Source organism: Euprymna scolopes, chromosome 6, assembly GCF_053919585.1.
Source record: "Euprymna scolopes isolate OS-2025 chromosome 6, ASM5391958v1, whole genome shotgun sequence".
Taxonomy (NCBI): domain Eukaryota; kingdom Metazoa; phylum Mollusca; class Cephalopoda; order Sepiida; family Sepiolidae; genus Euprymna; species Euprymna scolopes.
In genome coordinates this window covers 47065378-47092448 of record NC_136487.1, presented here as the reverse complement: position 1 = coordinate 47092448, position 27071 = coordinate 47065378, and the positions used below count along the sequence as shown (strand labels likewise).

Genomic DNA, 27071 nt, shown 5'->3' with positions numbered 1-27071 from the left:
CAAAATTTAATCATAACGGCCGCTTGAATTAAACCAAAGTCGACAGCATAAGGCGTGGATGGACATTTCTACCTATGAGAATGAGAGCTTCTCTTGAAAATATTTGAGAATAAGTACCATCAGCAGTTGAAATATATTATCTCTAATCAGGTAAATAAATAAAAAAATATAGAGAATTATTATTTATTTATTTTTACAACAACTGAATAATTCCTGCATTGACAATCTTTCAAACACACCTTTATCCGATAAACAATGCTTCAAGCAAACCACGATATACTTCTTATATAAATATAAACAAATTTGTTAATAATAGTTCCAACGCTCGATAATATTTTCAAGTATTAATTTTCTAACGTTTATCTTTTTCAGGCACTTGGTGATCTCTAGCCCCTTTTTATCTTTGTTAATTGGTCAGAATAATATTTTTATTATTATTATTTTACACTCATCTTTTACAAAAGAAAACGTTTATTTTTCTTGAAAGTTTTTTTTTGATAAGCATAGCTTACTCATTGGAAGATGACGTCAGAATAGACATGGTGTTTATACGGATGATGACCCAAAAAGGATGTAATCCAAACCGATATGAATGTTACCCAGGAGGATTCTTAAATTGATTCTCGTATCTTTATGGCTGTAGTCCGATAGTAGAGCAATTCTTTGATTTCAGCAGATTATTTTGAAGACAGCTCACCACGTAAATAGATGAAGTTGTGTATATGACACATAGCAGTAGTATGTGGCATAATAATGTTATTCTCTTTCTTTTTTCTCTTTCATTTGTTTTACTAACAGCGGTTGTAATAGGAATTTAACAATTCTTTCGATATTTTTTCCTTTTACAATAGGCATACAAATATCCCGTAACTCTTTCCCAACCCATCATACATAGAGAAAGGGGCGAGCTGTTCAAAATAAGACCACTTGCTTTCGCAGTTCAAAAACAAGAAAATATTTTATCAGCTTATCGGCTACGTGTCACTGATGACTTTCTGTATATGACACAATATCCCGAACACGTAACTCTAATACTAAAATTTTAACTTTTAATGGAATTTTCTGCTCTTTCGCTTAATCTAACCTTACATGAAGAATTGTTTTTAACATTTTTTCTCAAACTTGCTTCCAATATTGTTACAGTCGGCAAGTAGATTAGTCGCTCGTACTTCAATTTAAGCAAACATTTCCTCCTGGCGAATGTGCAAATATAATGACCTTATTTTATTTTCAATCTTCTCTGCAAGAAACTCTGTTCGTCGGCCGTTCTGTCATATTTAAGTTAAATGTAGCATTTCCTAGCTTTGTTCACGCTTAAGTCTCAAACATATTTTTGTTAGTTTGTCATGCTTAATTTTCAAATAGAATATTTCGTCGTCTCTGACGGTTAAGTTTCAAATGCGTGGGTAGGTAACGTTTAAGTTTCAAACAGAGGTTTTGATCTGCCAGTTTTAAGTTTCAAATAGAAGTTTCGTCGGTAGGAAACGTTTAAGTTTCAAACAGAGTTTTAGGTCTGTCAGTCTTAAGTTTCAAATAGAATTTTCGTTAGTCTGCCACGTTTAATTTTCAAATGGAAATTCCTTTGTCTGTTACGCTTAAGTTTCAAATAGAATTTTTGGTCGTCTATTGCACTTAAGTTCCAAATATAATTTACGTCGTTAGGTAACGTTAAGTTCAAAATAGTTTTTGGTTTGATACTCTAAAGTTTCAAACAGAATTTACCTTGGTCTGTCACGTTTAAGTTTCAAATATAATTTTCTTTGGTTGGCCACGCTTGAGTTTCAAATATTATTTTACTTGGTCTGTCACGCTTAAGTTTCAAATAAAATTTCCTTTAGTCTGCCACGCTTAAGTTTCAAATAGAATTTTTTTTCGCAAAATGTGTTAATTAAAAGGACGTGTTTTAAGATCTGGTATTGTCTATATGTTCGTGCCCTAAATAGAAGGTCTTGTTTTCATCTCATTATTTACCACAGAGTGGCTTCAAGGGAGATGGCAAATTGTAAGAAATGGCCAAATCTAATGAATGGTGACGAAGAAACGGTCGATAATCGTTTTTTCACATAAAAGCTTCTCTGTTTGCTTTACACCATATACCACTGAAATGTCCTATTGTCGAACGTCCAGCTAATGTGACTTCGTATCCAAGGACTACAAGTATGCATAGAGAGATTTTCAGTCAACGGGGTTACCTCCCTTTTTGTTGTGGGGGGATCACCCTCCAAATTGACTGTTCTATCCATTATATAAACCATAGACCTTTTGATCCAAGGTGTGCATTAAACACCAGAGCTCCCGGAGTCTTTATCGTCACGTTGGTTTGTTATTTTTCCTCCGATTGTTTTGCATATTATTATTGTTATTGCCGTGTTAAATTTGTTTTATTTGTTAAAGTTGTTATTGCTATTATCTTCCTGCTGTTATTTTTGAACGGGACTTTTACCTTATTTTTTTTATTTTTTCCCCCCCTCTCTAACCCGTCGGCCATGGCGTCCGCCAGCAATGTGCCGTCGGAAGAGGACAAAAGTGGCGAACAAAAGAATGGGTGGGCAAAACCACCTAAAGTTAAAATAGACGTTAACAACTTTTTAACGGAAGCAAGGAAATGTTTGCAATATGTTACAGAAACAGGAGTTACGTTAGAAGCACCACGGCTACAGGAATTTGCCAAGAAAACGATCTCACTTTTTGTGGTAGATCGCAAGACCAAACAATTGATCAGGTCAACGAAGGAAACTGTAACTAAATTACTGGCAACGGCAGGAATGCGTGCGGATCGTGTAACGAAATGCAGAGGCTACAATACCTGGGCCGCCCTGTTTAAAACAGAAGAAGAATGCGTCGCACTAACCAAAAAGGAAATTATCACACAAGATTACGTATTAAGAATGGAGTACCTAGGACGGAGGAGAACGACTGTTTCCATTTTCGAAGTGCCAGGAGTCTGGTCCTTCGACATACTATTAAACAAAGAAGCTTTCCTCGAAATACCCTACTTCCTGGAAGCGGGAGCTGAAAAACTCCCCATTGTGGTCACAGGGAGGAGGCCGACCTGCTGGATTTGTAGTGAAGTAGGTCACTTAACCTACACATGTCCGAAAAAGACCAAAACCAATGTGACAAACACAACAAACCCTAAAGAGGTGATTGTTGGGCACCTCGAACCTGAGGCTAGAACGCCAAACACAAGCAAAAAAATTGAAGTGATTAAAGAAATCACAACAGAAGAATTCGAAAAAAAATTCAACTCCGAGATGGAATCACCTAAAAAGAGAGAATGGACGCTGGTACCGTTTTCTAAATCGCCTCGTAAAACGTACGCGGATAAACTGACCAAAGAGCAGATATTAGACATTAGGACCAGTAAAGACCCGGGGGGCAACAAGTTTAAGGCCCTGCTAAAAATAAAGGACTCGCTTGATGAAAAGCGCAAGCAAAGCGAGAAGAAAAAAGAAAAAGAAAAAATATTAGATTTCCCCGAATCTCTCTTCCCCGAAAAGCCTGCCCCTCCTCCAAAAGAGAAAAGATCACCCCGTAAAGCGCCACCCCTCTCTCCCGCAAACGTACTAAAAAGAGACCCAAAGTTGACAACCCTAGGCTCCCCATCCAAAAAGACCCCTAAACCGTCTCCATTCTGCTCCCCAAACAATACACCCCAAAACTCCCCCCCGCTTCCCCTATGAAAATTGACATGCCCCCTCCTCCATCACCTCGCCCTTCTACTTCTGAAAAGAAAAGACAAAGAAGTCCCTCCGTGGAAAAAGACCAAAAAAAGAAAAGACCCCCTTTTTTTCAGGGCAAAGACGTGTGTAAGATCACGGCTAATATAGAGACCATATCCAAAAATCACGTTAGAAAAGACTACCGAAACCTCTACGCAGTGAAGCAGATAAGCAAACTGGACATTACAAACCCAGAAAATTTTCCTAATGCCAAAAGACTTTTAACTGTGGTCAGAAGTCGTGAAGAGGCCAAAGGAGTTTGGACTATGCTGGAGGAAGCAAACTCTGCTTTTAATATCATTCCTCCAGCAGCCTTTTTTAGCGACTCCGACATACTTAAAATGGAGAAACTATGTGTTGGACGGGTCCCCATAAAAATCCACCCTTCACTTTATAGAGCGATTAAGTTAACATTTCCTCTAGACATCGGTGGTCTGTCCCCTGATGGGGCCATCACTAATGAGATGACCTCAGGATCATTGGGGACAGCTGTCGGTGTCTTGGCACCGTCCATGTTTGTTAAGGATATCCAACCCTAGATAGATCACAATGGCTTTAAGGTTAGCTACTTTGAATGTCCGAGGGTTGAGGGACGCCTCTCGTAAACTTCGAGTTGCACGCGACCTTCAACGCCTCGGGGTGGATATATGCTGTGTACAGGAAACGCACTTCATTCCCAGTGATTATCAGGGTGTGCTGCTTAGAGACTTTCAGCTCTATTCAGCACATTTTGATTCCCACTCGAGGGGTGTTTCCTGGCTAGTTAGACGCACTCTTGATGCTTCGTGTGACCCAGTCTATGCTGATCCAGAGGGAAGAGTGCACGTGCTGGATGTTACCGTAAAGGATGTGGCATTTCGATTTATTGGGGTTTATGCTCCCAATAGCCATGGCGAGAGGGTTTCCTTTTTTCGGGGGATTGAGCCCTTCATGAATTCGTCTCGGCGGATAGTTTTAGCGGGAGACTGGAACGCGGTCCTGGATCCCGATTTAGATCGCGGGGGTAATACTTCAAGGGCTACTAACCAGAACCGGGATGCTAAGGCGTTTCGAGACTTTATTGACAAGTTTGATCTTGTCGATAAATTTCGAAACGAAAAGCCCGGGGATGTAGTTTGGACTTGGACAGGTAGACGCGGCTCCGATCCGGTGCAACTTTCGAGTTCCATCGATCGGTTCTTAGTTAAGAGAGTCGACTTAGGGCTTTTAGACTGTCCAAGTTTTCATAGCATAGTTTATTCGGACCATAGGTTAGTCCGGGTTCGGGTAAACTTAGATAGCGTTAAAACTAGGATGGCTAGTTACTGGAAGTTCAACACGTCGTTGTTCGACGTGAAGGGCTTCCGGGAACAGCTTTTACTAACAATACAGAGGGAATTGACGGGAGCCATTATCGGGAATAAGTGGTGGGGAAAACTTAAACAAGTAATTAGGTCCTTCGCTGCTGATTTTAGTCATCGACTCAATCTTAATTCTAGAGCAGCGAAAGCGGCACTAGATGATAGATTAAAAAGGGCGGTGGAGGAGGGGGATAGTGATAGTTATACTTTAATTAAGGCTGAACTGGACTCCCTGGATAACAGGAAGGACCAGGGTCTAGTAGTTAGGGCTAGGTTAAAAAGAGTGCCGAACGAGGCAACAAACATGGCCGCGTCAATGCGTGCGGAGGAGCGTCGACGTGCGACTGATCGACACATCGCCAGTGTCACGTTGCCGGACGGACGAACCGTAACATCAAATGATGGAATCCTGGAGGGTTTTCAAGCTCATTTGCAGGAGCTTTTTACCATGGAGCCCGGTCTGGAGATTGAACAGTTTGACACGTATTTAGCTGACTTTTCTCGCCTTGAAGCGACCGAAGCAGCTACGTGTGAAGGTAGCATAAAAGAGGAAGAAGTCCTTGAGGCTCTGAAACAAGTCGGGCTAGACAGGACCCCTGGGATTGATGGTCTGCCTTACGAGGTGTACTTGAGGCTGTCGCCCATTTTTATTCCTTTGCTGGCCACACTCTTCAACTCCTGGTTTAGGAACGGGTCTATACCTCAGTACTTTACCAGGGGAATCATTAAATTGCTTCGCAAAGATAAAAATGGAGGGGATGGGATTAGCAATTTCCGGCCCTTAACGATGTTAAACACAGAGTTAAAGATTTTGGCCAAGATCTTAGCAAATCGTCTGCAGGTTGTTTTACATCGTCTCATAAGTCCCGAACAGACGTGTTCTGTTAAGGGCCGGACGATTCAAGATAATTTGCACGCGATACGCTTGATCATAGAGAAAGTCGACACAGAAGCCGCGCTGATCAATTTAGATCAGTCCAAAGGATTCGATATGGTTGACCATCGTTACCTAGGGGCTGTTCTTTGCTCGGCTGGGTTTGGACCCCAGTTTCGCTCATGGATTCGCCTCTTGTATGCTAAGCCCGGTGCTATGGTGGAGGTGAATGGGGTGAGATCGAAGCCCTTCAGGTTAACAAGATCTATCCGTCAAGGTTTTCCGTTATCACCCATGCTGTATGTCATCGCGCTTGAGCCCTTTTTGCGCCAGCTTAGGGTGAATCCGGTCCTTCGCGGGATTACTTTGCCAGGTGGTTCTACCCCAGTAAAGTATACCGCCTATGCCGACGACGTGACTGTGCTTGTAACGAGCAATGCCGAGATTAGAGTCGTCGACATGGAAACAAGACGGTATGCACAGGTAACAGGGGCCATAATCAACCACGTTAAGTCTATTGGCTTACGTGTTGGTGCCTGGAGGGGAACGCCCCTTCAGGGGCCCTTTGGCTGGACTGATGGGCCCTGCAAGCTACTCGGCGTCTGGTTTGGCCCCGACCTCCAGCTGGAGAAAAATTGGTCGGAAAACGGTCAAGACCACAGCTCATTTGTGGTCTTTGAGAAATCTAACTTTAAAGGGTCGGGCGGAGGTATGCAATACTCATATCTACCCCCTGATCCTATACCGTCTATCAGTGCTTCCACTCCCGAAGTCCTCACTACTTGAACTAGTGCGTGCTCTTTTCGCGTTCTTATGGCGCGGAAAGCAAGCCATGGTTGCTCGGGAGATCTGTTGCCTGCATCCGTCTGAAGGCGGTCTGGGTATGCCGAATATCAAAATACGTAGACACACTCTAAGGCTGATATACCTAGACCGAATGTGTACACCTGACTTAGGGAACGGTGTCTTCTGGATGGACACTAAGAAAGCCTTTCCGGCTTTGGAGAGTGTGCATTCGGCTGAGGGGGAGGCACGCAGGAGGCCCCGAAACGAATGCCATTTCTATCGCGAGTGTCGACAGGCGTTGAAGTTCCTTCAACGGGTGAATGAAAGCCTCTCTGACACCCGGCTGTTGTCTCGCAAAGCGCTATATAGGGTTTTAGTAAGGGGATCTGTCCGAGACGAAAAGATTGAGGAGTTCGGTTTCACGAATGAGGAGCGTCGCTCGATGTGGCCTTGGGCGCCCGGGATGAGCTGTTTCGATAACTACGAGGCATCGCTCACCTGGCTGGTAATCCGAGATGCCCTCTGGGTTCACAAAAAACTTTTCATAGCGGGTTTTACAATGACACCTAGTTGTGTCCGATGCGGAGAATGGGAGGAAGACCTAAGCCATGCTTTCTTCCGCTGCGCTATCGTTCGACCGTTATGTGAGTTAGTTGAGAGCTTCACGGTTCGCATACTGAACGGGCGTTTTTTTGTGCTGGATGCGGTTTCCCCGTGCTGCAATTGGGCGCCGAGTATGAAGAAAGAGGAACGTTATGTTTTTCTGTGTTTGCTAGCTGTTATGAGAGGCGTGATTTGGTCGACACGACAGAAGGAGGTTTACGGAGATGAGACCTTCACTGCTCCCCAGCTTGTTCTCATGTTCAAGCATCGGTTGAAAATGCGAATTAAGCTGGAGAAGGTGAAACTCACTCCTGTGAATTTCAACGAAAGGTGGGTGAAAGCTTCGCGACTGTGTGGTGACTGGAGCTGGCCTTGAATTCGTTTCTGAATTGATTTAGGTCAAAAAGGATTTTGGGTATCCTGAACTAACAAGACATCAGTATCGGACCGATTAGTTTAGTATGGGTTAGTTAGGCTTTATTGTTTGATTTTTTAACTTAGCTAGAGTATGTATGTGTTCATCGTCCCAGTCCCTCTTTTAGTTTGCCCTTGTCCCCCCCCCTTTTTTTTTTTCTCCCACCTTAGGTTCGATAACCCCCATTCCCGACCCCAATTAGGTGACGGATGGACTGCTTTGTCAGTGATGCAGGTCGTCTTTGTGGTGTTTATTCAATAAAGTCAGTTTTCGTGTGGACCTGCGTCTTTTCGACTGACAAAGCTTTCTATCTGCCACAATTAGTAGTGGGGGGCTCTTTTACTAACTACTATTTTTTCATTGTAAATATTTCATTCTTTTTGTATATAAAATTTTTAGCCCCAACCCCCCCCCCCCCCCACATCATGTATATATCATTTTTTGGGTTATAATTAGGATTCCCATAGAGTGATTCTGGTATTCTGGTGAAAGAGTCTAATTAAGTTAACTTTATGTTAGATAGGTCCACATTAACCCCCCCCTATTTTTGGCCTTGTGCCACATTTTGTGTATATTTATGCAAATAAATATTAACACCAGAGCGACCCTCGCCTGCTCGGTGACGTTTACTACTCTTTTTAGTTGTAATATTTTTACGTTGTTGTTCAAGTAATACATTGTTTAAACTCTATTCCATTGTTCTGTTTTCTTTGTGGTTTATTGCAAGCCATAACACTGGCGACATTGGATTCGGAGAACGTACTTACGTTTAAAAACAGTGTTCTAAAAAAGTAAACACTGACGACATTGGATTCAAGGAGCATACTAAAATCGAAACCAGTAACGACATCGAAAAAAAATACTCGCGTTGAAATAGTATTCTAAAAATACTAACGACGTCCGACTCAAATGTTATCAAGCCTAAGGAAGTGTTTAACATAACACTTGCAACTGAAAGGTTTACGGTAACTTAAAAAACGCAAATCATTACAAAAAAAAGAGTTGAAAAGAAAAAAGTTCTTCACGACCTTCAAAGATAGCGCTGTACTTTTTGCAAAAAGAAAAAGGTTCGTCGCTACTTAGAAAGGTAAATTTTTATACTTTTGGAAAAAGAATTCGTTACTTGTGGTTTTCGCTGTACAAATCGGGCGTTATTTCTTTTTCTCTCTGGAGAAAAATATACACTTGATTTTTTTTCTTCTTTAGACAAGGAACTTTTTATATATAAAAAATCAAGTGCATATTTTTTTCTCTGAAGAAAAATATGCACTTGATTTTTTTCTTTAGACAATGAGCTTTTTATATATTTATGTTTTTTTTCTGTTCGTTTTATTGTCTGGAGGAAGAAATAAGAAAGAATAAAACGGTTTTGTAAAAGTCAGCGAACGTTTTGAAAATGCTAATGCTGGAAAAGCAATATGGACGAATTGAAAGTAGCGTTGGAACATTTGACCAAGTTGCATATCGATGCCGCAAAGCGTCAGGCACGATTCGCGGAACAGCAAAAGGAATTGCAAAAACAGTTAGCGGAATATCAAATACGAACCGAGGAACAGCAAAAGGAAGTTCAAAAACAGTCAGCCGAACGTCAATTACGAACAGAGAAATTGCTTACAAAAATTGTTAAGAATAATGCGAACGCGGAAAGCAATTCAGCATTTTCTCAGAATATAATATGGACCGCGATAGACAATTTTAAATATGAGGAAGAGAAAAAATAATTCGCAGCGTATTTTCGGCGTTATGAAGATTTTTTTTAATATTGACTGCAGCAACTGGTCTGATCAAAAGAAAACCAGACTTCTACTACGAAAATTGGAAACGGCTAAGCATGATTAATTCGTGGATTACATCTTGCCGCCGAAAACGTCTCTTTTCCATAACCGTTGGAGATGTTTGAATGTGGTAATAGACGATATTGACGATTTTGCCACCTACGCAGCTGTAGTGAACAAACACTGTGATGACTTTAAGTTGTCTGAACTAACAGCAGACAATTTTAAATGTCTTGTGTTTGCGCAAGGATTAACCTCGGGAAAAGATGCGGAAATCAGGCGCAGAGTCCTTGCAAAGTTAGAAAATGAACCGAACTTAACACTTCAAAAATTGACTGAGGATTGTCAAAAAGTAAAATTATAAAAAAAAGATGCAAGAAATATCGAAGCAGACATCGCGAATATAAAAAAGTTACTAAGAAAAAACCGTCGAAATGGAACACAAACACTAACCACCGAGACTCAGAAAAACTAAAAGCACAGAGCGCTTGTTTCAGATGTGGAGGAATGCATTGTGTAAGGGATTGCCCATTTTTAACAAAAAGATGACATTTATGCAATAAGATCGGTCATAAAAGTTCGCACTGTAGGAAAACTCAGAATAGAAGCCGTGTACGTCAAACCAGAACTAAGGACGTCATAGATGAAAATCTACGCAAATATGTAACGGTTAACATTTTCGGCAAGGCTATTAAATTCCGATTAGATAGTGAATCGGATCTTTTAATAATAAATCTCAAAACGTGAAATATTCCAGAAAGCCTACGAAAGTTAAAAAACTAACAGAACAGTGACGGCCGTTAATGGTACAAAAATTCATTTTGAAGGTGATTAATTACAAACGTCACTTTATGGGGGAAAACAAAAAAAAAACTAAGATTGTATGTGCTAAAAGATAGTGAGAACCTGTTCGGTTCTGACAGCATGGAGGAGTTTCGTCTCTGGGATCTTTCTATAACCACATTCTGCAAGAAAATAGATACCTGCCCAGCGGAAATAGAGAAACTTATAACTTGTTTTAAAAAAGAAAATCACAAACGTATTTACTCCTGGCCTAGGGAGATGTACAAAAATGGCCGCAGATTTTAAGTTGAAACCAGGCACACAACCGGTGTTTAAAAAGAAACGTAATGTCCCGTTCGCTTCCCTGAACAAAATAAATCAGGAACTAGACAGATTAGAAAGCATCGGTATACTGGTTAAAATTGAATATAGTGAGTGGGCTGCTCCGGCAGTTTACGTAAAGAAAAGTTCCGGGGAAATTCGCGTTTGCGCCGACTTCGCGACCGGACTCAACGGATCCTTAGAAGATTTTCACTATCCATTACCTAGTCCAGAAGAAGTGTTCACGAAATTAAATGGCGGCAAGTTTTTTTTCTAAGATTGACCTAAACGACGCTTACCTATAGATTCCGGTAAACGACAAAAGCGCTAACCTCCTGTGTATTAAACCTCATCGAGGTTTGTATAGATACAAAAGACTCGCGTTTGGTATCAAGGTGGCACCCGCTATATTCCAGCAAGTAATGGATACTATGCTATCCGGCTTGGACACCGCAATCGCATGTCTTGATGACATTATCATAGCGAGCAAAAGCAGGGAGGAACATGAAAAACATATCAGTTGATATGTTGATATCCATTTTGGGATCAAAAAAAGGACTTCCAACATTCACTGCGAACCGACTATTAAGATGGGGAACTATTCTGCTGAACTATAATTTTACAATTCAATTTCTCCCCGCGAAACAACTAGCCTATGCAGACGGTCTATCGAGACTGATTCCTGCCAAAATGGAACCTCTTTCTTTTCAGTTGTAATATTTTTACGCTGTTGTTCCAGTAATACATTGTTTAAACTCTATTCTTTTACTCTTCACTTTTACATGATTACTTCTTTACTCTGCACTTGTCTATATCTTGCCACAAAATTTTAAACATTTGTTATTTTTATTTATTTATTTTTTTAACTTTAACAACAATTATAAATAACTTTCCAACCACAAATTGTCACGGTCAGTATAACCCTTCGAAATAGTCCGACGTTTAAACACCTCAACTGGACATTCTCGTGTAATAGTAAGTAGAATAAATACATAGAATACCCTGCTAGGTCTGTCACAAAGATGATAGGCTCTTCCTATGGAACTAATAAACTTCTCACACCTGCCAAGATATTTACTTGGTGGAACGATAAAATTGTTGCCATAAAAAAGACCAAATGTTTCCATTTCCGTTTGATAAAAACCGGTTTTCTTTTTATTTGGTACAGACTATCAACTAGTTGCCCAGTTGTGTACAAATTCCAAGAGCGATAGGAGCCTTCTATCATATCTGCAAGTGACACAATCTTCAGCGAGCGAGCTCGGAGATCCACCACTGTACAACTCATGCTCTCTATCAATCTAAGTTATTACAACAGGACCATTGCCAACACCCTCAAAATGCATCGCTGGATTGCCACGAATAACACAGACGTGCTCAGGGTGATGAAAACAAGGTTTTTGGTCACGTTATGGTCATTGGTGTTGTTCAAGTGAGGGTTACACGAAGTCGGCTTGAAAGTCAACATCAAAGTGTACCTGGATGTGATCAAGAGTGTGGTTATCTCCTGGTCCAATCAGGTGGCCGCTAGCAAAAATCGGCGCCGGCCCACAAAGGAACTCGCGCTTGGCTTCAGAAGGAGTGTTACGACTTTGTGCTCTTCTCTCACTGCCCTCTCCTCCTTCGACCAAAACCCGCTAAATTACTTCAGCCTGATCGCCGTCATCCCCCGAGTATTTGCCGAGCTTCCGCCTGCGCATATGGAAAAGTCATGCTTCCAGTTCCGGGTGCGTATCGAGGATGTGATTGAGGCTGACGTTGGCTACATTTAATAAATGCCAGTTTTTTTTATTTTCATAATTAAGTTACCTGAATTGATTTTTTCAGTAAAATTAAAATAAACTGTAGTATAGGTTTCTTTAAGGCGACAACTTGATCGTTCCACCCTGTATATGGCTCTCTGTTCATCAATTCTAACACCACCTCTCAACTCGCCATATATATTGTCATATAATGGGGGTATATAACGGTTTTATCATTAACGTGTCCGTTATCTTTATAATTTATTATGTATATTGTATATATATATATATATAGATATATATATATATATAGATATATTCGTATTTATGACAGTGTCTATGATCTTCTGAGATGTTGAGTGTATGCTTGTATATATATATATATATATATATATATATATATATATATATATATATATATATATATATATATATATATATACTAGCATTTCAGCCCGGCTTTGCCCGGGTGTTTTGAGGTGTACGCTTAGCAAAACAAAAAAAAAGTCAAATTTTTTTTTATTTTGACCCCTATTATGACCCCTTAAAATTTGTAGTTTCGGGCTCAAATCACTTTATTAAGTTAGATCCAGGTTCAAGGAACCTATATCTAAAATTTCAAGTGTCTAGACCCAAAATTGTCGGAGGAGTTTGGTAGAGTTCTTAAAGGTCAAATCGTTGAAATTTGACCCCTTAACAGCCAAATTTCTGGCTGATACCCGTCACATCGATTTTCCCAAATCTCAGTACCCGGTATTTCAAATTTCGAGTCTATAGACTAAAAATTGACAGAGTTATTACGTAGGGAAATGTACACAGGCAGACAGACACGTTCACTTTTATAGATATATAGATATATTACGAGATACGAGAGTATTTAGCATTCGTGATCGTCTAGGTTTTCTATTGTTCCTGCGTGTCCAACATCTGTATAACATGACATTAACAGATGAGACATTTTTCCCCAACATGACGAATGGCATTGTCGGTGAGGATACCAGTAAAAGGCATGCCTTTTACCCTGACCAGTTGCGACAGCTCCTAATGTTGCCTGCAGTTCAAATTCCTTCTCCAAAAGAAAACAGCAAAACGTGAATTATAGTTTCTTATGCATAACTATTTTATTCTGTCTTGGAATCCCTTTCGGAGTTGGGCAAGCTTACATTTGTCTACATTTCGCTAAGCTTTACACCCGATCGCTTCAACGGTCGTCCAGGGACCACTCAACTCGCCTATTCGCTCGATTTTCTCTCTCGGCTGTCTCTCTCTTCGACTATCTTTATTTGACACCAACAACATAACCATATGTCTTTCGTTGCTTTGAGTTTTCCTTTTTTATCTCGTGATGTATACATTTCTTTCCACTCTTAACTCTATTCGTGAAGCGGTTTGATGTAATTAGCTAACAAAAATAAAAAATGATTATCACAAAGACAGGAGATACCTATTGACTCTTGAAAAGATTAAAACTATTAATACGAGAAAAACAGTCAACAGTGAGAGAGTTCCACAATCTTTCAGTTATTGCGAAAAAAGTTACTGAAATATTAAGCTTTAGTATAATGAGGTATCAAAACAGCGAATGGGTGGAGACCATTGGACCAATGAGTTCAACGAATCAGAACAAAGGAAGCAGGAATAGATCAGACAGTTCTGAAGAATATGTCATAATAGTATTTATAGAAAAGACAATCATCATCACGTCTGTGAGAGAGAGGTTACAGAGAAAAGGTCAACCAAATTACAGATACGTTTCTGCACCTTAGAAAGAATCCTTCAATGGGGTAGATATTTTTATATTTATGTTTCTTTGTTTCTTTATTTAGTTTAGACAATCTAGCTATTGTAGATATACGTGGAGAGATGAAAAATTCCGGACTCATTTAAGTAGGTTAAAAAAAACGTTTTAGACTGCTGGTTTTGTGGATAAGACGTTCACCTTGACTTGCAATAGTTTATGCCGTCATGGGTTCGAATCTCGCACTAGACATTTTTATTTATTTTTTGTTATAACGTTCCTGATATTTTCTAGTCGATATCTACCATCATCATAAACTCGAATAATGTTTTTTTAATAAAAACAAATGGATGAAAAATGTTTCATAGATGTTCTAAACTTTTAAATTTGCCTATGAAATTCAAGAAAAGCTAAAAAAAAAAATAAAAAAAATAAAAAATAAGGTCAAGTACTTTTGATAGTTTTAATATAAAATAACTAAAATGTGCTTTTCCATACAAATCATACACAAGTATATTTATGATTCATTGATCAATAATAAAAAAAATTACAATTATAAAACATGTTTGGTTTTCACTAGATTATTATTTTTTTTACATGCAGAAAACTTTCCAGAATCACGTACGCTCTTGGGCCTCTTCTGGACCCACTCTTGGATTTACGACAGTTAACCCTTACAGTAAGTCAGGATTTTTGTTCTTTTAAATCGACTGTGTATTTTGTGCTTTCTGTTTTTTATTAATAAATCACCCTTTCTAAAGACTAAATGCAACTCAAGAATAATGATTAATGGATTGATGAATTGGCAGTTGAATGATGAATAATATGATGAGAGGGTTAAAAGTAACAAATGAAATTAACAAGACCTGATTACTTAGAGGGGAGGTTTATGAGAACTATTTAGTTACAATGGATTTGAAAACGACTATCTTTTACCGTTAGGAAGCAAACCCGTGGTAACGCACTCTACAAATGGTTCGCATAATTACCCTGTTTCAACCATTGTACTTTCTAACTTTTTTCGGGTGTCATTTTAATTGAATCATGTACTTATTCATCGGGGTAAATTGTTCTCGTTCCGCCTGCTATGCTTTGTGACGTTCATTTTAAGCGGCACATGGCTACTTGGTTTAAAGCTGTTGGTAGCGTAGTTTCGATCTACAGACCTCTGGAAAAAATACTAAATTGGATGGATTGTTTTTATCGTATCCAAGAAATATACCTCTATCGGTTTTGATATTTAATTTACTCTATTTTATCTATATATGCGAAGCAAGTTGAACCAAATATATGCATTCTGCTTAAATTTGGTTTTCTACCGCAGAAAGCTTCATATGGGGTTTTAGATCGTGTTTTGTTAAAGCATCTGCTGCGTATATAGGCATCCGCCATAAGTGTGTACGTCCAGAGGTTTTGGAGGAGTTTTGATTCAATGAGTAGACAACTTGCCATTTCAAAAAGTTTCCACCATGCTCTTTCTGCAGTCCTGTTTTAGTGTGGCGATTTAGGGGCCGATTTTTCATGCTTGATACGATGGTTAATTAGTAAAAGTTCAAGGTCTTTATTAATGAATTCTGTATCGTTGTCAGAGCGAATACATTTTACTTTACCGTTGGAAGCCATGTAGGCTAAATATTTTTTAGTTGCTAGCAGGGTATCAGATTTCTTCTTTAAAAATTTCATTATTAAACCTGAATTCTGTTCTTTAAAAATTTCATTATTAAACCTGAATAGTCATCTACGAAATTCAACGCATATCTATAATGTTCTACGGGATCGTTCAAGTCACAATGCATCAGTGATAGGATTTTCTTGGCCTTCTTATCTGGTATCTTTTTTTGATAGTTTGTCATTTTTCCCTGCATACAAATATCGCAGTTAAAGTTTTTGGATGTTTTTATTTTCATTCCATCTACTACAGTCGTCAACTTTTTGATATCAGGAATATTGCAGTGCCCAAGAATTTTATGTCATAACGCTATTTAAATAATGTAGTCTTTCATTTTCTTTAATGTCGAATACAGTTCCATTCGGGTTCACCAGTTTTGATTTATTGGGGCTAAAGTTTATATTTGCACCTTGTTTACTCGCAGCTTGTACAGAAAATATATTTTGTTTAAATTTCGGAATTAGAAGAGCGTTTTCCAGAATACAGAAACATAGTTCACCTTTATTGTTCCTTAGCGAGATTTTTTCACCTTTATTGTTCCTTAGTGAGATTTTTTCACCTTTATTGTTCCTTAGCGAGAGTTTTCACCTCTTTTCAAAAGGATATTATTTACTCGACGTCAACAAGTTCTACAAAATGATTTTGGCTTAAAGTTGGGATCAAATTTGATAAAATCAGATTCCTTCGTAATTACATGTGCCGTTGCACCACAATCGACAAGAAAATTATTGTTTTTGAAGCGTTAAACGTACATGAAAATAAGAATGTATTTTCGCTAACGGAGCTCTCCACATTTTTAATGGAGTCGCATTTGAAGGTCCTGTATCTACATTGGAAACTCTTGTGATTAGGTCGGCTACAATTATAGCAAATAATTTTTGTACTTTACTTAGGAGAACAATTGTTTTTGGCAAAGTTGCAGTTTTTATTCCCGGCATGGGTATAATTCAATTTTGGTATTTTTATGTGCGCATTTTTAAATTTCATGATATTTGTAGATTTGTTTTTTTTCTGTGATCATTTTCTCAGTTTCCTCGTAACTTCTGAGTGCTAGCTTAAATTGACTAAAAGTCATGGGTTTTTATTTCTGGGTTATCACGGTGGTAAATAGCTTAAAATCACTTAGTAATCCCTTAAGGACCATGGAAATTAACATACTGTCGCTAATGACTTCAGACATTTTTAAAGAATTTGCAGTGGTTTCGGCTCTTATAATATCATCTGTAATGGTTTTGGCTTCCATTTGTTTTAGAGAAGTCAGTTCGGCATATAAAGAAATAATTTTGGGTTTTCCTTTCGATAAATAATGCTCTCTTAATATATTTCATGCTTTGCAGTCATTGCCCAGGGCTTCTCTCATTACCAGTAATAGACTTCGGTTATCTAAGCACTGTATTAATTCCGCAAAGACAGTTGCGGTCTTTTCAATGAAGTCGGGGTCATTTCTATTTTCAGGTTGTGCCTGAAGTACTTTGTGAGCTTTTGAATTCGAAAATATCCCAAAAATTTCACTTGCCACAATTCGAATTTTGATTTGGATCCATCGAAATAAAGACGCCCGTTGGGTCCATAATCTCTAGATTTGTAAGCCATGTTTAGTTTCAGAATAGTTTCCGATGGTTAGATGTTCTATACAAGTCCTGGAGGTGACTGGTTCTCAGTAGACAGAACAGTTTCCGATGGTTAGTTGTTCTACACAAGTCCTGAGGGTGATTGGTTCTCAGTAGACAGAACAAAAAATTCTTCATGTGTTGACACGAAGAAAACACATGCAAAGTTGCTGCAGAAAAGGTTTAATATTTATGGAGCAATTCTGGTTTCTGCTTGGTTGGTAGCAGAACGTGAATTAATTCGATTTGTCAGTTCCTAGCAGCATCGTTTATAAATAGAATCTCCCGACTGTGCGGGATCATGCCACATTATAGGAACAAAAATATTGCAACAAACACGTTTGGTTGAAATGGTAGTCAACGTGAACAAGGAAGTCGCGAGTACAGTTTCTATTCCGGCTTCAGGGACAGTATCGTGTAAATGATTCAACTAACATGAGATACCCCAGAACATAGATATCGGAATGACAACTTTTAAAGATCTCGACTCTGATAAATGTTATGATGATGGTAACCATCTGTTAAATAAGACAATGATGTCCTGCATCTAGTCTGGTGCACTCAGCGTCTTCTCTGACCATAAAGTCGAAGCTGTAGTTGCCTCTCTGGATGCAGGCCTGGGCGGGTGGTGTTTGTTCAGTTACCAGGGTCCCTCCTCTCGACGGAAGAGCAAGCCAATATGGTTGGAACCAGCGCAGCTGAAAGAGTTACTGGAAAAGTGTTGCGATGCTTCACCATCCGCGTATAGGGACTCCAAACCGGATTTTATTTTTTTGTCAGGGTTTACTCCATTAGCTTTTGCTTTTACCAAAGCTTCCACAGTGGAGCTATTTGGTGAGGAAAACCTGAAGAAAGATGAATAAAATATCGATGGAAACATCGGGAACATCACAATCAAGAAGGCAACAACAACTGAAACAGGCAAATGAGGTTGTTTGTACGACAACCGAGAAGACTAACATGCTTGCCAGTCGGTCTGCCTCCAACTCTACATTGGACCCAGTAAACAACCCCCTCCCTGATTTTCCTTTGCCGACAGACGCCACACTAGATCTTAAAATAACCTCTTCTCAGGTGCATATTATATATATATATATATATATATATATATATATATATATATTCTTTTTAATACGTTTAAATTACTTCTTAAACCTAACCCCTTCTATATTTTTAAAACTTAAAAATTATATATATATATTTATATATATATATATATATATATATATATATACATTAAACAACTTCAAAGAAATGTGTAAAACGTCAGTGTTTTACGCAATAACGGCGACGTCATCATTTCGTGTGTTTATTATTTTCTGTTACAATTTCTATTGATGTTCATCGGCGCTATAATTGTTAATGGAAGTAACGTTTTTGTTTTGTTGTTCTTGCTATCAGATGTTCATATTTGCATTTATATTATACTAATTTAGAAGAATTAACAATTTTATATATAAGTATTTATTAATCTGTTTGGCTTATATTTTTACCTATACAGTTAATAAATGTATTCTATCGTCTGCAAAATGGAATTCCTGTTATTAGCTTTTTTTTAATAATTGCATTGAAAGTGCATTTCAAACGAACAAGAAAAAAAAGTTATCAATTATTGTAATCGTTTGCTTATATTAAAAAATACAATCCCCCACTATATGTAACACGATGAAACCAGTAATACAAAATAGTTACAAAACTCGTTCCCCTCCCAATGTTAAGTATGGCTTTCTAAATACTAACGTTATTATTTTAGTACGGTAAAATAAGTGCATAAGTTCCAAAAGAAGTAATTTCTCTTATTAGGAAGAAAAACTAGTCCATGTAAAGAAAAAAACGTCGCAAAAAAATCAAAATTTATACATTACTCGATAAAATTATACGTTTCTTAAACAAAAATTTGTGAATAAATAAAACTTACAATAAAGAAAAATCGATAAAAATAATGTAAGACTTACCTTTTGTAAAACAAATAGATTTTTAACGAACTATACAGACGAGAGTTAATAAAATAAAATTAATTTTAACGTCTTCTGCTAAAATTTATGTATATAAAAGTAATTTTACTTAGAAGCCTTCATATGTTTTTTGAAAAGGGCGCAAAAAATAAAGTTGACAAATCAAAATGATTTTTAGAGGTTGATGTTGAATTTCTGATTAAAATATGACCAGTAGCCATATATTCTATTATATGAATATATATGTTTTTAAATATTGGAAAAACTGTTATAAAAAAAATTAGTGTTTAAACTTCATATGGCGGAACATTGGAATTTAATATAATTTATCATTATCTTATAGAATTCTGTTTTTTTTTTGTTGTTATTGTGTGTGTGTGTGTGTGTGTGCGTGTGTGTGTGTGTGCGTGTGTGTGTGTGTGTCGTAATTCAAATAATTATATTACCGAGAAAAAATTTATCGAGAAAAGGCGTTTATTTTTTAACATAATAATATTGATTATATGTCTAATTTTATTTACAACTTTAAGGTAAATGAAATAAATAACGGGTTTATATATATATATATATATATATATATATATATATATATATATATATATATATATATATATATATATAACTTGGCAACAGAAACAATCTCTGGTTTCATTAGCAAGGACCTAATCCATTCGGCCACCATTAACCGCGCGAAATACTGTTGAAACTTAAACATTTATTCTTTTAAATGCTTTTTAACGTCTGTCAGAGTGATCTAATCATTATATGATGATCTGCGCATAAAAGCTAAGTTGACCGACTTTATTTCAATTGAAAGTGCTCAACGATAAGAAACGAGTTTCTTAAAGGGGGGTCACATAATTATTTACAATAATAATTATTAAATACCTACAGACAATAGTGTTTCATCCTTTCCAAATGAATATATATATATGTGTGTGTGTGTGTGTGTGTGCGTGTGTGTGTGTGTGTGTGTGTGTGTGTGTTTGAAGATATTTAAGCTTATTCCAAGGAATTTAGGAAAACTCGTCCCCGGAAAACTCGTCCTCGGAAAACTCGTCTCCGGAAAACTCGTCTCCGGAAAACTCGTACCCGGAAAACTCGTACCCGGAAAACTCGTCCCCTTTGGCTAGGTAGGAAAACTGGTCCCTAATTTAATAAATATCGATTGAAAACACATTTTATGACCGTTCTTGAAGAAGATATTGTCTTTAAAAGAGAATACACATCCCATAATATTTTTTTAATATTTTTACTTGTTTACTGTTGTTTTAAAAAAATTAAATTAATTTTTCTAAATTTTTGTTTTCTACCTAACTTTGAAAGTTTTTGGTCTTTCAACTTATTTTAAAGAATTTATTTAGTTAAAAAAAAAAAAAGTAATGTCGAGTGTTACTTATGAACAAAAATGTCCGACATAAGAGAATCACTTCTTATAGGAGGATAATTGCTCAAAAATAGAAAATTAAAGAAAATATTAAGGTAGACATAGTTTTAAAACGACTCCCCTCCAAAAGAAAATAAATTTGTACATTTTTAAGTACTGCACCCGAAATGACTTTTAAACAATACCCTCCTCTCCTCATGTTAAGAATGGCTTTCGAAATAATGACGTTATTATTTCAGCACGGTACCAAAATTACATAAGACCGTGTTTTCTTTTTTGTTGTTTTGTAATAACACACGAATTGTTTAAACTGAATTAATTCTTCTAAATAAAATAATTGCTTTCTTTGATAATACGTGTTTTCTTTATTTTTGTTTCGTAATGACACAAAAAGTGTTAAAACTAGAGTATTTTTTTAAATAAATATTTGGTTTCGTTTTTCATATCTTCACTCCGTGATGAAGTTTATTTTTTTAAGCAAAAGTTAAAAATAATTTTTAAAAAATATTATGGGGGTGCATAGTCTCTTTTAAAACTAATATCTCCTTCAAGAACGGTAATAAAATGTGTTTTCAATCGATATTTATTCAATAAGGGACCAGTTTTCCTACCTAGCAAAAAGGGGGGATTTTCCGGGTACGAGTTTTCCGGGTGCGGGTTTTCCGGAGACGAGTTTTCCTCGGACGAGTTTTCCGGGCACCAATTCCAAGAAAAAAGTTCACAGAGGATAAAGTTACGTTTATTTCCAAATTATGTTAATTTGACTCCATCAGTCAATAACGCAGCAAATATTGCACGAGGAATTTTGAGCTTCAAATGTTATCTTTATAAGTTGAAAACTCAATTGACTTTGCTTACTCTACGTCATAATTTTCGAAGTGAATTATGAATAATTGATACATTTTACTGTCTATTATGTTCTTCTTGGGTCATCCATTATTTGATGGTAAAATATGTTTTCTTTTTCCTGGAACCGTATTATATATTCGACATGCTTAAATTAGCATATATCTTCTCATTTACAAAATCGCATCCGCATACTTTAGTTGTTGCATTTATACATACTTTTCTTGTGGTCTCTATTTCTTACTGGATTCCAGGACGAGGATTAATCTTTACTGGTTGAGTATCTAGCTGCGTGCTATTACTTGAGGTAATATCACTTGGAGAAGGTGCACCATTCCTCGTAGAAGGCAATATTGGTTAGTCATACAAAGGATATTTTATTTGGGCCCCGAATACTATGCGATTTTGAATATTTAGTTGGGGGACTTCTTTTGGGGAAAAGTATCCTCATGTCAGGTTGTCCTGGCAAACCCCTTTACAGAGTAAGCTTAGACAGTCGAGGCATACATACATTCCCTCTAATAGGCATTGAAGTTCTCTCCAGTAGACATTCAAGTTCTCTATGTGTGTCTCTGTATGTATGTAGGCGCCGGTGTGTATATTAGTCTTGGGACGATTAATCGGAATCGAGAATCGGAAAAATCGGAACTTTTTAGGGTATCAAAATCGGAAAAATTATAGCCTAATTTCCGATTCCAAATCGATTCTTCTCTTTTTTTTTTTTTTTTTTTTTTGACAATAAAAAGATGAAACAATCACAAATTGTTTTTTATTAGAAGTTGTTCATTTACAACATAAGACTGAGAAGGGCCACCGAATGGGTTATAAATCTCATTTACAGATTTAACATTGATTCACAGAGTTTAATTTATTTTATTTGTTGGTCATTTATAATTTGCCTATTCCCTTTTTCAACTTTTCGCACTTATTCGCTAAATGTCCAGATACCCCCATCCGAGGAAGGTCACGTGATTATTAAAAAGTTAAATGCTCTAGATGGGTTTTTTTTTAATTTCGTTGGCAGCAGCTGTATATTGACAGCATGTGTCATCGACTTCTGAAATAAAGTTTTATGACGCTCATCTTTGGACGCAAGTGAAAAATATGGATGAAAGCCCCGATAAGTTTATCAAAATCTTGAATGATACATAAAAAGACTTGTCCACGGAAATCTCATCCACGGAAAACTCCTCCATGAAAAACTCTTCAGTTTTGTTATGTAGGAAAACTGGCCCATTATTGAATAAATATCGATTGAAAACACATTTTAAAACCGTTCTTGAAGGAGATATTGTTTTTAAAAGAGACTACACCCCCATAATATTTTTAAATATTTTTACATCTTTACTGTTCTTTTAAAAAAGATAAACTCGATTTACTAAGTGTCCGTTTTACATCAAGCTGGCTAAGTTTTTAGTAGCGTAACTTATTTAAAGCGTTTCTTAACTGTATAAAGAGATCACTTTTTAACAAGATTACATTGCTGTTTGATTTGAGGTGCCGTTTCAAATTTGTTTCTGAGGCTGCATATCTCAATAGCATTGTCTTCCTTGTAAGAGGTAATTCTAGGACGACCAGCATCACAAACACTGTGGGTGTTTTGGTGCTTTTGCACAGTGATTTGTACCGTTTTCTCGTCACATTTCAATCTTCAACCGATTTCTCGATTAGATAAACCAGAAAGGTGGAGATTAATGAGCTCCTGGCGATCACTAAGAGAAAGTCAAGGCATATGAACTAAACGTTACGTTATTTAACCTGGAACAACAATTAGGATTAGAGATGCTTTGTTGCCTAAAAGGTGAATATTTTAAGCTGACTTTAAGCTCATTTGTTGCTGCCGAGTTTCTTTTGACCTTTTCGATTTGAAGTTATTTTTAACACTAGGATATTTTATTAAAAAGTCAAACATGAACAAATAAAATTATGGAGGAATAAAAAGCGAATCAAGTGAGGTATAGGTAGTTGTCATTTTTACAAAAACCGCAAATTTAAACTAAATTGATGTAACTGTTTAAACAACCTATACCTCATTTAATCTGCCTTTTATTCCTCTATAGTTTACCTGTTCATATTTGGCTTTTAATTGAAGATCAGAAAGTTCCCTCTGGATTTCGTCAAATGCAATGAAGATAATGACTCTTCATATTAGTTGAAAGTGATTTTATTGCATTCAATTTAGCGTAAATTTGCGATATTTTGAAAAAAAATAACAAGTGTGAACTTTCTTTTTGGCGCCACTATATATATATATGTGTGTGTGTGTGTGTGTGTGTGTGTGTGTGTGTGTGTGTGTGTGTGTGTGTGTGTGTGTGTGTGTGTGTGTGTGTGTGCATTTTTATGGCATCGATAATATATAAACGCAGAGACAGCTTTTCTAAGAAGATTAAGAGGTTAACAATCTTTAAAAACTCCTGATTTCCAGGGAGAGTGATCTCCCTTAAAAAAGATATCTAGATCTCCAAACTTGTGAACACTGCCTACAAAGCAGAGTGGTTAACAGTTCTGCAATCTGAACTTCACAGATTCAGCCTCTTCTGCATGTCTGAAGTAGCAGGGCTCCTCTCTCAGGAGCTTGTAATCGGACTAATTTAAGCTATTTTCTGCCCAAGACTTGTCAGACCACTTATGATATCTTCTTTATTGCTTCTTGTGCGTTCATCGTAAAGTTATTTACTTCTCCCTTGGTATAACAAAAACAACCTTGTAGTATGTTGATTAGCTTTCGCTTAATACAGCCTCGAACACACACAGCTAAATGATAATACAGAACCTTTCATCCTTTCACCTGGCACTTACTCAAGAGATCGTCATATCTGTTATCTTTTCTACGTTCAGTAATTACGCAGTTATTATGTACAGTCAACTCTCACACAATTCCAACCTTTTCTTTTCTCACTCTGCAAACAGGGTCTGATCTGTGCTGTGTAAAGACCGGTAGGAAGGTCAATGTATGTTTCAGAAGACCCATGTGTGTATCTATTAATGAACTTGGATATCATACGTGGATTAATATTATGACAATGTACGATATGTTATAAGATAGTTGCGCGTTAGAAGCTCTTCATGGCAGAAACACAATATACATGTTTATCCACCCGTTTACTGTTTATTCCATGCAAAGCTATTCGTACGTGGAGGTCACGGTGACCCATTTGAACACTAGGATGGACATTGTTCGCTTCGATAAGTTTTCGCCGTCCAAAGCTAATGTGTATTTTCCATCCCATCCTAACAAATCATTGTGTCTGTAAAGGATACCATAACAACGTAATAGAGCGGACACGTATAGATTCTACTGTATGAGACTGAAAGTATATCAAACTCAAAAAAAAAACATAAAATATCTGACATAGGCAAACTCATATCTTATGTCTATACTATTATAAAAAAAAAAATTGTGTGACTATTTCTCGTATGTATGTGCATATGTGTTTCTCCACTCTACAAGACATACATGCTATTTTATTATTTTATAATTAATCGAATATGTATTGAAATAAAAATATTACTATTATTTGTAGTAGTAGTAGTAGTAGTAGTAGTAGTAGTAGTAGTAGTAGTGACGGTGTCTGCTGGGAGTTTATAGATAATGCTTTTCTAGTTAGCATTTATATAAGATAAATTAGTGGCAATGTAAATATAATGGCCACAATGGCTGGACGGCGGTATCGTCTTAGATGTACCGATTACTTCGAGAATAAAATCATTTCATCGTTTCTTGATGCCCACAGATAAAAGATTAAATTTTATTTTATATTAATTGGAAATGTTGCACAGCCATTCTACAAGTGATGGGAGAGTGGGATTTTATTGTCGTTCGCCCCCTCGTTGCCTGGTGTTGTAGATGTGATCTCGATACATTTATGCCAATCATGTAGATGGATGTTCATGGAAAAAGATAACGAATAGAATGTTTACGCACAACTTCAAGGAAAATATTAGTAATTCTAAGATCATCCCAAGCATTACCTATTAAAATAATCAAAATAACAAAACTAAGTGTGTAATAAACTTTTTAAGAAATTTAAAACTTTCTATGTCAATAAATCTTTTCTTGGCATGAAATGACTCCTAGAGGTTGAAATGCCGTTAAGCAAACACACTCACTCGAATCTCTCGACTTGCAGTGATGATTCCCCAAAAGATGAAACACTAGTTTCTGTAGGTATTTAATAATTATTATAATCAACAGTAATTATATATATATATATATATATATATATATATATAACTACTTCATTTACTCACATAAAATTAATATACAAAAGTATAAATTTATGTGGAAACTTTACGTATTTACTTCAAAAGTGCTCAATACGTAGGTAGAGCTAGTTAGTAATTTATAAAATATATATGGGCATTAAGCTACACTGAATATTCCGCGTTTCATCCAATATCGGAATATTCAGTGTAGCTTAATCGCCATATATATTTTATAAATTGCTATATATATAAATATATATATATATATATAGTCTTATTTATGGTATTCCGAATTTTACTGGTTTTATATAATAAAAATATATATTTATAATTATTATTCACTATAATAATAATGATTATTATTTATAATAATTTTATATAAGTCCCAAATGGTCACCCATTTAGTACTGACCAGGTTCAACATTGCTTAACTTCAGTGATGCAAAGGGAACCGGTGTGTTAACATGATTATACCGTACTATATATATATATATATATATATATATATATATATATATATATATATATATATATATATATATATAATATATATATATATATATATATATATATATAATATATAATATATATATATATATATATATATATATATATAGCCAGTAGAGTTTAGTTTCCTAGAAGTAAATCCAATGAAACAACACGTGTCTACCAAAATAGTGCTCAATGAGTGAACAGAGCAGGTATATTAATTTTATTTATACAAACATTAATGGCTACATATGTGCATACATGTTTCTGTAATCACCCACGTCGGGGGATTACGTCTTCAGGCCAAGAACCACCTTCAAAAGTGACATTTCCACCAAATACATTTTTCTATTTCGTTTATCAAGTTAAAATACAACCTGGGTGGGAGTCAAAAAAAAAAAACAAAAAAAAACGGTAAAAGGATGAGTGAGGTCTATGAAGATGATAAACATCTTTTTTCTTTTCCCCCTCCCCCATCTAACTTAACTTTTGGCTTTTTATGGCATAGGGTACTTGAGAGTTTCGTTTTCTTGTCTTAGAGTCTGTAAGTTAATAACCTTAGCTATGGTCAACCAAGTACTGACCGGTGCCTTTTTAATCTACCTCCACCCACACATACACGCAACACACACATAACACATCCATACACAGACACTGCCAACACACACAGTATACACACATTAATCCATATATTCAAAAGCGAATCCATGCTAGACACTTTTTGTTTTATTTACTGAAACTAGACAATGATTCTGAAACTACGTAGAAGATAAAGTAAAAGTTACATTAAGGTAAATAAAAAAATATAAA

At 36.6% G+C, this 27071-nt stretch overlaps 1 protein-coding gene across 2 annotated transcripts in view; it reads left to right on the top strand.

Moving 5' to 3' along the window:
- The window catches only part of LOC145277641 (uncharacterized), a 358623-nt gene that overhangs the window by 257480 nt on the left and 74072 nt on the right, over positions 1 to 27071 (top strand). The window contains exon 3 of one of the 2 annotated variants that reach the window (XM_080129218.1): positions 14703 to 14778. The exons of the other annotated variant lie outside the window; for it this stretch is intronic. The gene's annotated coding sequence lies outside the window, so the exon portion shown is untranslated. The remainder of the gene's footprint in view (positions 1 to 14702; positions 14779 to 27071) is intronic. 2 annotated transcript variants of the gene reach the window in all.